This window comes from Chlamydotis macqueenii, chromosome 12 (genome assembly GCF_036417535.1).
Source record: "Chlamydotis macqueenii isolate bChlMac1 chromosome 12, bChlMac1.mat, whole genome shotgun sequence".
Taxonomy (NCBI): domain Eukaryota; kingdom Metazoa; phylum Chordata; class Aves; order Otidiformes; family Otididae; genus Chlamydotis; species Chlamydotis macqueenii.
In genome coordinates, this window is record NC_141567.1 from 7,346,782 (window position 1) to 7,359,637 (window position 12,856).

A 12,856-nucleotide genomic window follows, 5' to 3' on the forward strand; every position below is an offset into this window, starting at 1 on the left:
TCTGTGCTTCCAGCGGAGAATTTTAAAGAAGTTTTGAGATATGTAATGCTGTCACCGTGCAGACATCTCCCTGCTTTCAGTTTTTCCTCCCCAAAGTGTACTTGAGCACATGGCTGCACTCTTACCCCTTGATGTTTTCAGAGGCTGTGAGAAGAAATTGCTTGTGTGGAAAATGGGGCATCCCGGTGTGCGGTGCTTGCGCACTGGGGTAATATTTTTCTGGTGGGAGTTTTAAACGTGGCAGGGAGGAACTGGAAGCAGCAAACGCCTCGGCTGTGCTGTGGCTGCTGCAGCAGGGTACGGTGTACATCAGGCTCCTGGAAGCTTGTAACCTTGATGGCCGCATTAATAAGGAGCAAGCTTCCTCTCGCTCTTGAATAGGAACTTTGTTGCAGAACATGGCAACTGTCAAATTAGCCCTGGGTTTGTGGGGGTGTAGGCATGTGTGTTAAATTTGTGCCAAAGCTGCCAGCCGGGTTTGTAACTGTTTACTTTCCGTATTGCCTTGCCGTGCTCAGAGCAGGGTGAAGCCATCCTGTGCTTACAGTCCTACCCGCAGATCTTGCTAACTAAGGTAGAGCTGGATGCAAGGATGGACAATTTGGAGGGAAAATTGCTTGCAAATGTGGCTTTTAAGGGGAAGGAAGGAGAAATGATCAGGGCTGGTGATAACTTGTATCTTGGAAAGCGATGCATGCTGTAAATAATGGATGATGTTGACCTTTAATGCTATGGAAGCTTTTAAATTCTGCCTACTTTTAATTACCAGCTGGAAGTTTGTATTGGAATTGGTTCTCCATTTACTGTACTAAGTCTTTTGCTTGAAGCCAGATTATCACTACGTAGTGTGACCTGACTTTGGGAGAATGGCTTTCCTGGAGCCCACCACTGTATTCTGTGTTACTGTGAAACTAAATGCTGCCTGAAACTTGTTAAATCACAAGCCTACTGAATGCACCTTGACTTTGAAGAAACTTAAACTTAGGAAACATTAAAACAGAATGAAGCTTATTGTGCAAATGTATGATGTAGATGCTATGGTAGAAACACATGAATGGTAGAAAGCGGGATAAAATTATCCTTAAGCCTTTTAAACAGTGTATGGCTTAACTAATCTGGAGACTTTGTTTTCCCATTGTTATCTACTGACTTAGTTTATTTTCCCACAGTTTTGTGTGGGTTTGTATTTAATATGGAATACTGGAGTGGTATACTTAAAAGTCCTCATCCCCACGTGATAGTGAGGAGGACTGGGCTAAGGTCAGATGTAGCCCGATGTGAAATAATGGTTATATGGCACTCAGTATTGCATTTCTTTGCAATGCAAATAAGTTGATGACAACATTATTAATACATCGTGACTCTCTTGTCTCTCCTCCTCCTCGTCCCCTGGCCAGGTGTATGCCTAAATCAGCTCCCTTTCAAAACAAACAGATTTTGATAGCTTGAGGAAGAGGCAGAAGGGCACAAAAAGAGAAACTCAAGGACCTTGAAAATTCAATATTTAATCTTCCTGTTTGCTCTCAGTATAAATGCTTTGTAGATTTTAAGATCAGTTTTGTTTTCCACATGTTAATTGACAGCTCAGCTCATTGGAGACTTCCTAGATGTGTGTGGAACATTAAGAAAAATGTATCTTCCTGGTATTTTTGTTTTGCTAAGGCAGACACAACAGTCTTGTGGCCTGGCCATTGGTAGGTGAGTACTAGAGCTCGCCAGATTTCTTCAAATGGATTTCAACTCTGTTTTCTGTGTATAGGCTCCTTGAGCTTGTTTTCAAATAACTGAGAACAGTATCCTGTGAATTTCTCCATAAGGAATTTCATCTATTTGGAGTAAATGACTGGAAATAACAGGCAATACAGACAAGTCAGTTGATCTCCCCACATTTGTCTACTCTCAGGAAAAACTGCTTCCCCAACATTTCACCCTTTTGTTCTGGACACCTTTGCATTGCATCCTTAGCGCTCTTCCTGTTTTAAGACGATAGCTTAGGTTCAAGATTACTTAATTTTGTGTATTAATTTTTTTATTCTTGCATGAGTTTCATCCTAAAAGCTCCATTTGGTAATTGTTTTTAATCATAAGCAGCATTACTGAGCTCCTCTTAGGAGGAGAAAATAAAAAATGTCTCCACTTTAGTTCCTGGAAGCCAATTAGAGAGAGCACATTTTATCCTATCTGATAATTACTGGGTTGCCCGGATTAATACCTTACAGTTATGAAAAGTGTTTTGGGAACCTGAGATGTCCAGCATACTTGGGACCGAAGTTTTGTGGGTGGTGGAAAAGGTGGTAGTTCCACCTACGCTCTACTAGAGGAGCAGGGATTCTTGTATTATTCAAGCCAGTGTACATAAATAGAGAGAAGACCACCGACTGAATCCTTCTTGGTACCTTCTTTTGGCTGCTTTGACTTTCATTTGCCCCTTCTGTAAACATCAGCTGTCCTGCCTCTGCAGAGGCACCCCTGAGAGGTCACCCTGTCACCCCTGAGAGGTCACAGCCTGTGATGATGAGGCCGTTGGCCTTTGTAAGTGTAAAGATTAAGAGATAAGGTGGAGAACACATCCTGTAATAATAATGAGTGTTGTATTTTTGTGATTAAATAAGTCTGTCCCATTTAAGCGTTGCCTGATTGTTTGCTGATTAATGAGGTTGCCAAGAACCAGAGCTAAGCTGTGGGGTTTGGGCTGGGACAAGAGCTCAGCCTTTCCTCTGCAAACAGCCAGCCACTGGCTCATTCAGTTGGTCCCCCCAGGAGCATCATATCTCTCACCCAGAGCTGTTCGTTACCTGTCCTTAACGCTGTTTAACGAGCTCTCCTGGCCCTGGAGCTTGGTGCTGGTCACAGCAGCGCAGTCATGGGGCAGAGGAGCTCATGCCAGCAGAGATATGGCAGTGAAGTGTTCCTCAATATAGCATGGGGAAGGTTCACCGCAGTGCGATACCGTTAATGCCGGTGCTTAAACAGGCTATAGGTCAAGCAGCTGTCCCATCTGTACCGCTGTCAACACAAAGTTTCTTTATAAAAGGCAGTGTTACTTTGCAGAGTCTGTGACTTAATATTGTGGTATGAATTTGAAATAAAGATGTTCAAACCGTCTTCCTCCTTCCTCAGGTATCTCGGTGGGGTCTAACATGAGCTGCTGTCTTGCTGCCAGCAGTGATGTCCTGAAGAAGTTGGGTAGTAGAGTGGAGAAGTCATTGACAAGGTCTTGTGGTTTACATAACTGTGATGATGAAGGTTGAGTTCTTCATATTACAGCAGTGGTCTTAAATTCTGTGATACAAGCTTGACTTTAATGCAGAGGTGGTCTCCAGAGCCATAATCGGCATAGCATGGGGAGAGTTTTAACAGAAAATGAGCTTTATCTCCCAGCTTTTTCACTAGCACAGGTCAAGGTTACAAAAAGCAACTGTCACTTGGCTGGATTGAGTGTATCTGATCTGTGGTGCCGCTGTTCTCGTGGATTGTTTTCTGCCCAGTGTGTAATTATGTGGATCATGCTTTACATAGTGTTTGGTGCAACTGTGAATATTCTGTGGAAAAGGGGCTCTGGAATACGAGGTCCTTAAGATTCATTGATTTCTTCAGGTGCATACTGCAGGATGTGCAAAAAAGGTCCGTGTGACTGGAGAGTCCATTGGTTGCCTGCCTCAGACTGTAGTTGGGAGCATCTCTATTGGTGCATCGATACCGGATTAAATCTGAAACTGGCTTTACCCACATCTTGCTTGTATTTCAGTGCTGTCCTGTCAATACGGGAACTGTTATCGGGCACAGTGTAGTGGATAGAGGATTTTTTCTTTAAGTAGCCAATTTTTCCTACCAACAGAAGGAAAAGCTTTAACTTCAGTATTGTAAGGCACTTCCTAGCTATTGCCTATGTGTCATTGGAATAGTGGGATCATCAGGGAGTATACAGATAGGAAAAAAGGGGTTAACAATGCTGCAAACAATGGAGATTTATTATTAAATGACCTTTTTATTGTTGTAATTCATTAAGTTCTCTGTTTATAAATGAAATAATTTAAATTAGTGACTTAGCTTAAAGTTAACTATTGTTAACATCCAGGCAAGAGAGAGAAAATGAGAGGAGCTTTGAAAAGGTGAAGTGTTGATCTTTTTATAAATGTTAGCATTAATTAACAGTCCAGCACAGTATTTAGCAGGAGATTTAATTACAAAAGGATCAAAGATCACAAGCTTTGTCCTTATTTCTAACCAAACTTTACTAAATATGGAGTGAATGATCAAGGTCAAGTCTTCAACTGCATACACTGTCCTCAAAAATCTTACTTCAAATGAAACCTGCATGGCTTCTAATTCCAGCCTCTGCTGGCTGTAGGATCTTTGTAACATTACTGATCGTTCTTCTAACTCAGTCGCGTCTCCCGCCACTCTGAAACCAATGTGGGATTTTTTTAGGAGAATAAACTGAGAGCAGTATTGGGTATGAATGTGTTGTGAAAAGGACTGGGGTGACCATGCAGAAGTTGAGTTGGGAAGCACTAAGTGTTGTCATCTCTTGATTGCTACTAAGGCTGCAACCTTAGATCTGCCTTGAAGACGGGAATGTTTTTTCATGGTGATAATGATCAGTGGGTGTGAAATGGAAAAGATTAGCAGCTGGAGAAGGATGATGTGTTACTGCAAACTTTTTTCCTTTTTCCTTTTTGATTAATAGGAACAAACTTGTTTTAAATCGTAGCACTCCTTCTCTGCATGGTTTGTCTAAGGTGTGCCTGTGTTATTTGGGGTGACAAACACAAATGTGTCATAACTGGTGACTGCATGGGAGGGCAAATACTTAACTGATAAAAATGCTCCCATTGACTTTGGTCTTTAATCAGATCTGTGGATGGAGCCTCTTGTATAAACTGCCACTTAGGAGCTGTGTAACCTGCAGAGTTTCTCAAGGAGTTTTGATAGAGATGAGAGCTTCCACTTTCAAGCAAAATGTTATGGAACTTCATTAAGTTTGAACTTCAAAAGCCTTGGAAAGAATGCTTTGACTGTCTCTCAGTATAACCTGGGTTTTGAGTACAGTAGGTCCTCTCTTCTGTTAATGAATGAACTATTCCTGTGTGCCCTGCTTTTAACTCTAAAATGGGAAGAAAAGGATAATGCTTATAATGTTTTTCTCCCACTTAAATGTCTTACACAAAATAGTGCTTTACTGAAGAGCACTGTGTCTTCCTGAGAAAAACAATTGCGATGACCTTTGATGCTCATGTTTTGAGAAAAAGCCTTTTTTGAATAAATATTAAAGGATTAAAGAAAAAAGAGCTTGAGGCTTGTGACAGCAGTGTCTGTCCCAAGTGCTGGGGTTCCCCGTGTCCGTGAGGGCAGCGCGGTGTCGTGCAGGCGTGCCTGCCTGGCAGCCGGGTTGGTACCCTGGCTGAAACCAGCTCAGCTACGACTTGTGCGTTATTGTGTGCTCGATAATTAATGATCTTCAGAAATCTCTACCAAAGGGACAAAAGGACAAAATGAAATACCTTTATAATCCTACAGTAAAATGTTGTCATAAGGTTGGCGGCTGTGGTTTAGTTACTTTTCTACTAACATTTAATTTGTTTGCTTAGTGGCATCTATGGTGACAAAGGCCACTGGGATGCCTGAATATCTGAGATCAGTCCAGCAGAAAAAGTAGAACATACCTTGCATGCTTTTGATGTGGGGATTTCTCACAAAAATCACTGTACGGAAGCCCTGTCTTGCTTTCTTTTGAGATGCTTAGGCAAGAGGAGAACCAGCCTTGATGTTCAGTTCAGCTCTGTGTTGAGAGGATCTGATAAACCTCTTGTATTTTATTTGTTGGGTACTTGATTTCTTTGTAATGACAAAGTAGTTTCTGCCGCACCTTCAAAATGTCTTTGAATTATAAATAAGTAGAAGGCCTCTGAGCACCTTTTTCAAATAAAATATTTGCTTGTGGAAGAACCTGCTTCTTGGTTGGTTTTAAGAAAGTTGAGTAAACTGATCTTTTGAGGAGCACACTGCAGCTGGTCTGGTTCTGCTTTTATTCTGCAAGCAAAATAGTTTCCTCACTGAACTGTGTTTGACCTCATCTTTTAAGTTTTCATCTTCCACTTCCAATATTCTGGTCTACATCATGCAAGAAGTCATCCCTTCTATGGAAATGAGCGTCTGGCAGCTGCCACCTGAGCTCTGCACCATCCTCTGTCAAGCTGCCTGCTGCTTTCCTGTTCCCGGGTGCCTAAATGAAGACTTTGGGTTGCAGTTTGGTTATCATGAGGCTGTTTGCTTGGCTTGCTCCCTTTAAGTGAGGCATGTGTTAGCTCAAGGGATCTGTGCAATGTTAATAGAGGGCTTCTTGTGAAATGGTTGCTTCTGTGCATTTTCTGAAGGCAGCTTTGCCTGTAGAAGGTGGAAGTGGCCTCCTCACCATCAGCATCACCTTCCTCCAGGATAAGCCATTGATTAAACAGCAGCTCAGAGGCCCTTTCTCAACCCTTCTTCCATCTGAAAGTGAAAATGCTGGTGATTTGGGTTCAAAGCCCTCCTCCCGTAATTACCTATTTGATCTTTTCTTCTGTGATCCTGTTTTGTGGGTATGAATGTGCTGATAATAAATGGTCTAGCTTAGTCTGGAGCACTTGTCTGAAATTCTGCCCTTGACTCACCACTGCTTTGCAGCGTTAGGGTGAACTTTAAATAATACAGCATCCAGATGAAAGGTGCCGGAACTGGTGCAGGGTAGAGGTGGGAAAGCAGAGGAGACAACGATCTCCTCTTTTGGGGAGTTATTAGATGGCTTCAGCCTGTTTCCTGAAGCTGCGGAAGGAATATTTATATTGTCACACTAAGTGAAATGATGTGTATGTCTTGGGCTCTGAGTTCAGGCTTCTTTATTTCTTGTGGTAGCTGGTGAACTGTTAATATCTGGAAAGACACAAGGAGGAGTCCCATCCTCTGCACTGCCTGGTGCTGTTGCCTCCTCTCCTCTCAGGAGGAATGAGCAGCAGAGAGCAGGACTTGGTGTTTAAGAAGATGAACATGCTCTTTAGCTACTCTTCCTCTGTGGAATGTATTTCTGTAGAAAGTTCATAAATATTCTCATGTTACCTTTAGAAGGACCAAACAAATTTCCCATCTCATTCGTCAGGATGCACGTCCCTGCTTTATATTCTGTCACAAAGTGCTGACAGTCATTTTGTTAGACGAGAGGCAGTTCTGACAGCCAGGCTGATGTGAGGGTGGTGGTTATGAAGATGTTGGTTTGATGAAGGTGTGATGTTTTCAAATAACCCCTCAAACCTCCTCTGCTCTACCTGCAGTGCCTCCTGTCTGCTGGTGAAGGCTGTGCTGCGTGCAGTGTCTCTGCAAATGCCTTGCTCAATGAAACAATCTCGTATTGCGCGCAAGTGGAAAAAATACAAACCGTGATGAAGTGTTCTGTGCAAAGATCGATGCTGTGCACTGCCATCAAGTGGCAGTTCTGTTGCAGGACACCTTGTCAGTGTCTGCAGAGCTGCCTACGTTTGTATCTTTGTTTCAAAGTGTTTCTTCTAAGCGTTGCAAAGTTTTCATCTGTCTAGTAGTTGTGGTTGGGGGGTACTTGTTCAGTAAGATAATGGTGATAATGGTTTCTATTCTCTAATGGCAAAAATGTCACTTTAACAAGTGCTTCAGTTGTTACAGTAGCTCCAAGTACATTAGTTGTGAAATATTTAAGGACTAGCAAGGATATTTTGCAGCTGGCAGGAAAATGAGCGCTCACACTCTAAGCTCTGTCTCTTTGAGGGTTTTACTGTGCCGTAGAGGAGGCTGGAGTACCAGGAAAACACCGTCCTTCTGCTTTCTCATGCCTGTGGATGTTAGTGTGCAAACCAGCTTATTTGTTTTTCCTTTAAGACACATCAAGGCTATTTGTGAAAATACTCCAGTGATAGGAAATGGTTTCAAATAATCTGTCATCATATATACTGTTTCTTCCAGGAACTGTGACTCTCTCTACCTCTCTGATACCAAGAAAATAGCTGAATTTCTGTTAGTCACTGAATACATGCAGGCTGCCTGCTATTTCTCCCAAGCACTACAATTTTGTTGTTATTGCTGCGTGAGTAATTAGCAGGAAATGCTTTTGATCACTCAAGTGACTGGTAATAAAATTATCTGGTTTAATTCTCTAACAGTGTAGTGAAGAACAGAAAAGACTTTAGGATGAGGCCAGAGCAAGACATTCCTATCAATTTGGGTGTGTTTTATAGGAATTTATTGTAGTTTCCACCGTTTCTGAAGAATCTGTAACAGTAGCATCAGTACTTTTTGTGGAAACTGGATGGTACTGGATGGGGGATAGAGCGATGGAGACTTGTGTAGTTTGGAGGGCAAACCCCTAATGTGTTATTCCTCCTGTTTCCTCCGTGCCTCCTCCTCCTCAGCACCAGAGCTGTAGGGGCCTTGCTGTGGGAGGGGTTTGGGGTCGCTGTCAATAGTTGCTTATTCAGCCAGCACAAGCCGTGGTGACTGAGGACAGCAAGTGTACGATGTTTTAAATGAACTGTCTGGCTAATGCTGAACTGCCCAAATAAACAACAAATTTAATGAATATTTTCTTCACCATACTGCAGATTTCACCCAAACAATAAAATAATCATAGCAGTTCTTCTCTAGATGTTTCCGTGTAATACAACTGGTTGAATGGCATTTTTCCCATCCTTTATTTTTCTCCTTAACCTTGCTTTTTTTTTTTGCCATTTTGTAGTTAATTTTATTGTTAATTTTATCATGTCTTCCTGTATGATAAAAATTACTAGAAGTGACCTTGGCTGTTTGCATAGTGGAGTCCAGCACCAACCAGATGCACTAAATATGCTCTGAACAAGTGTTGGTAATGTAAGCGCTGCGGAGCGTGTGGAGCCCTGTGCTGAAGCAGTGATGCAGCTAAGTTGGCTGTTAACAGCCCAGTCTGAGAACTTGTCTGGCTCTGTGCACCGAAGTGGTACGTCATGAAGATGCACCCATAAAGATAAATCATGGGTCTTAGCACTAACGAGATCCTGTTACTTTGATGGATTTTCTGTTGGCAGTCTGTAGAGATCTCCTTCAAGCTGCCTGGATTAATATGTATGTAATACCTGTAACAGTTTATTGACGCTCAATAAAGTGTCATCTCCTAGCTGATTGATTTGGAGACTGACCAAGACATGCTCTGTCAAAGATGTGGACTATTAGTAATGGATTTCTTCAAGTGTACCCATTTCTGCTGGAGTTTTCTGTTGCTCTCGCTGGTTCAGAGTAGGAAATACACCCCTTGCTCTCCTTAAACCATTTATCTCTTTGCAAATAGACCCTGCTGCAGGATTAGGCGCCTGAACCGGCTTGGGATGTAGTGTGGCTGTGAGACTGTGTTAATAAATCAGCTTTAGTGATGCTGACTCTGCAGACAGGCTAGTTGAGGGTGTCCATGCTGTGTTTTCAGCACAGGTCCCACTCAGGGTGGATCGGTGGGACCCTGCAAAGTGACAATTCGGGGCTGTTTATCACAGATGTCCGTGTTTTCCCGCATACTCCTTTTACCTAAAGAGTCTTAACTAAATGACTCTGTGTCCCTACTCGGCTCTGCGTCACTTGTATCCATCAGCGTGCTAAGCTAAACTCTTTTTTTGGACCAAATTATTTCTCAGCTTTAAGGGGAAGAAGTGGTGAAGGGAAGAAAGCTATTCTGATTATATGTCAGGGTTTCAGTCATGGCTTTGTGGCTAGCACTGGAAGAGGAGATCGGTTGGCTCAGTGCAACATTAATGAAATGTGGAAGGTATCACCTTGAGCTGCTTTGTGGGCTGGCAGAAAAACATGTACCATCGTTCTGCTCTTTTGGTGGCCTGGGAGCAAGACGTTACAGTCTGCAATGTGTTTTCCTAACGGCAAGAGCCTGCTTTGCAAAATATGCCTTTCTCATCACAGAGGGGCTCAGTATCAGTGCCATTAACCTGAAACCTTTTGCTGGCAGAAATAGTAGCACTGCTGTTAATTGAAAAGGAAAGTAAAATTGATTTTTTTTTTGTCGTGTTTTGTTGGTTGGTTGTTTTTTTTTTTTTTTTTTAAACCCATTGGAGTCATTCTCGTCTTCCTTTGTGATTTTTAAATTTATTTTAAGGAAAAAAAAACTCTTTCCCAGCTTCATGCTACTTTAAGATCAAGGAGTTTGGAGTCAATGGCTTTGAAAAAGGACCCAAATCTACCCCAAACTTGGCAGTCTGCCATACTGTTTATTTCTGGAGTCTCTCCCTGGAGGTTTTATCTGCAGGACATTGCAACACTCCAGCCAAACGACATCTATCTTTCTCCACACTCCTGACCCAGGTCACTGCCTTTATCAAGGGGAGTATCTCCAGGCAAGGAGGGGTTTCTAGGGCTGCTCATGTTCAGACAGATTTCACAGCCCTACCTTTGTTTCTGGGGACTGGAGTTTTGCAGAATGAACTGCTTTTGATGTGATTTTTCTCCTAAATGCTCCTCTAAGTCAGTATGTACTGGTGAAATTGAGGATGTCTGCAATGACTACTGTTATCTCAGTGTAACAAATACCTGTGACCTCCTCCCCTGATCTGTTCCTGTTACGTGTGTGTGCTGCGAGCTGGAAGGGTAAATGGCCACATCTGCAAAAGGGGATGTATGGTTCAAGTTGTGACATTGCAGCATCTGGGACTGAAGTACCAGGAGGCAGCTTAGAAACCCTAATAATGTTCCCGTGAGAGAAAATGCGCTCAAGATACAGTGAGGCCCACTGACAAACTCACCCCTTCTTAAGGCAGAGAGGGAAGGGGGCTGGGCTGGATGTTTTGAAGGTAGGACCCGTCTCCAGATTCCACCCCTCTGTGAGCTGGTGGTCTGCTTAATCTGGGAATAGCAGCCTGGAAGAGTTCGCTGGATGTAGGATTTTTTTTTTTTTTTCTCTGCGGAAGAGCATCCCTTGGTTTTATGAACCAGCAGTGACAGCGCTCAGTGTCTGTATCACAGCTGACTGGCTGGAACGCTTAGTCAGACCTGGGAAAACTGAAATCCAGCCTTTTCTCAATCAGAAGGGTTACTCTAGGAGATGAGAGCACTGTCATGTTTGCTCTAAAGATAGTTGCCCAAACCCCTGTCTCCTTTTGCAGTCAGGAGCCTGTGCAGCTGTGCCTGGTTTTGTGTTCAGCTTGGGGATGTCCATGTGCTGCGGGTGTCCTTCCCAGATGTGGTTCTCCAGGGGGTTAAGCACATGTTTGCACCAACCCGAAGTAACCTTAGATGGGAGGGATATTCCAGACAGGGATGCTGTCTGGGAGCAAAAGTTTAGCTATTGATCCTGTTGTGTACTGGCAGAGGTAGATGGTAATGCATCATTGAGCCTCTGAGCTACTTTTTTTTTTTTTTTTTTATGGGATGATTTCTGCTGCGTTTTCTAAAGCTATCTTTCCATCATCCAGCTGATTTCAGAGGATTCTGCAGTTCTCAATTTGAGGTGAAATTTCTCAACTTTCCCTTTGATTTTTGTCTGACTTCATTATTGTCAGTCCTGTGCACTTTCCAAAGAAAACGTAATGTGATTTGAAAAGCCAGCTTTTCCCTTAAAAGCCATTTGGATGAAAAATGTTGGGTACATTTTTTAACCATGATTCTCATTTCTTTGGTGGGGAAACTTGAAGTGCAGAGATGTGAAAGGACTTGCCTCCTGCTGTAATTACCGCCTGATTCTGTGTACTCTATGTCAAGCAGTAGCTGAGCTAAGAGTAAGTCTAACTCCATCTAAAAATGAATAAGTAAATGTATCAATGAGCCTGAATTCCTTGAAGGAGGAGGAAGAAACCAGAACTGTGATTTTGTACTGTCTTCCTGGGTCCAGTGCAGCTCTCTTAGGAGCTATTTAGAGTCTCCCAAAGGGGGAAAAAAATAATCTGCTTCAAAAGCGTGCTTCTCCTGTTGTGTCCCAACATAATGCAGTAAGCAGTGACCCAACAAGGGTCTGATTCGTGTTAGGCATAGCGGAAACAAAACAAAGCTTGTGCAGTAGCAGGTTATGTTTACTCATCTAATCCAGCACCTAATCCAGCCTCTTCAATAAAGCATCCTAACGCCAACGTCTACAACAGCCCTTCAAAAGGTAATACATTGGGAGGAAGGTTTCTTCCCTTGCTTGTGAATCTCTAACCCATCTGACATACGGACTTCCCATTCAGTAGGATTGCGCTGGCTACATGAAAATACAGCCAGAGATGGCAATGGTCGTCAGCAGCAATTTTGCTTTTCTGTATAGAACAAATTCAGGATTACGAGTTGTGACTGTGTTCTTATTAAAGCAGAATGCTAAAGTAATGCTTGAGTGCTTCAGCATTGCTATCTAACACACGTTTCATTTTCATAAGTATTTTTAGATTGTGTGTGGGGGGAGGTCAGAGTGGGTGGTTAGTGGTTTAGATAATGTACTTCAAAATTCCCAGTACGAACCGTGGGGGGAAAACCAGCTTAGAAATCACATGCTTCAGCTATAAAAATACAACTTGTCTTTTTTTTTTTTTTTTTAAAAAAAAAAAAAAAAAGAGAACTCCCCCCTGCCACCTAAACTCATGGTTTTCATGTGGAGATCTTGAATGCTGCATTTGCCAGGGCTGTCCTTGTAGAACCACTGTAAAGAATCCTCTGTGACCAATTCCCCAAAACCAGACAGATTTCCAGAGCCTGAGGTGGAAAAGATGGATGCCTTTACATGCTTAAAACAATTATTTCTTTTTTGGAAGGTGGGTAGTATTTTTCAGCTAATAACATTAAGTGATGTTAATTCTTTTGAGTTCTAAAGATTTTTTTGTTTCATCGTCACTTCCAAATATTGCTGAGGCAATCT

The 12,856-nt window shown here is 42.5% G+C and overlaps 1 protein-coding gene across 1 annotated transcript in view; it reads left to right on the forward strand.

Annotated features, from left to right (window-relative positions):
- The window catches only part of AKAP13 (A-kinase anchoring protein 13), a 197,389-nt gene that overhangs the window by 42,722 nt on the left and 141,811 nt on the right, over positions 1–12,856 (forward strand). The gene's annotated exons all lie outside the window — the stretch shown is intronic.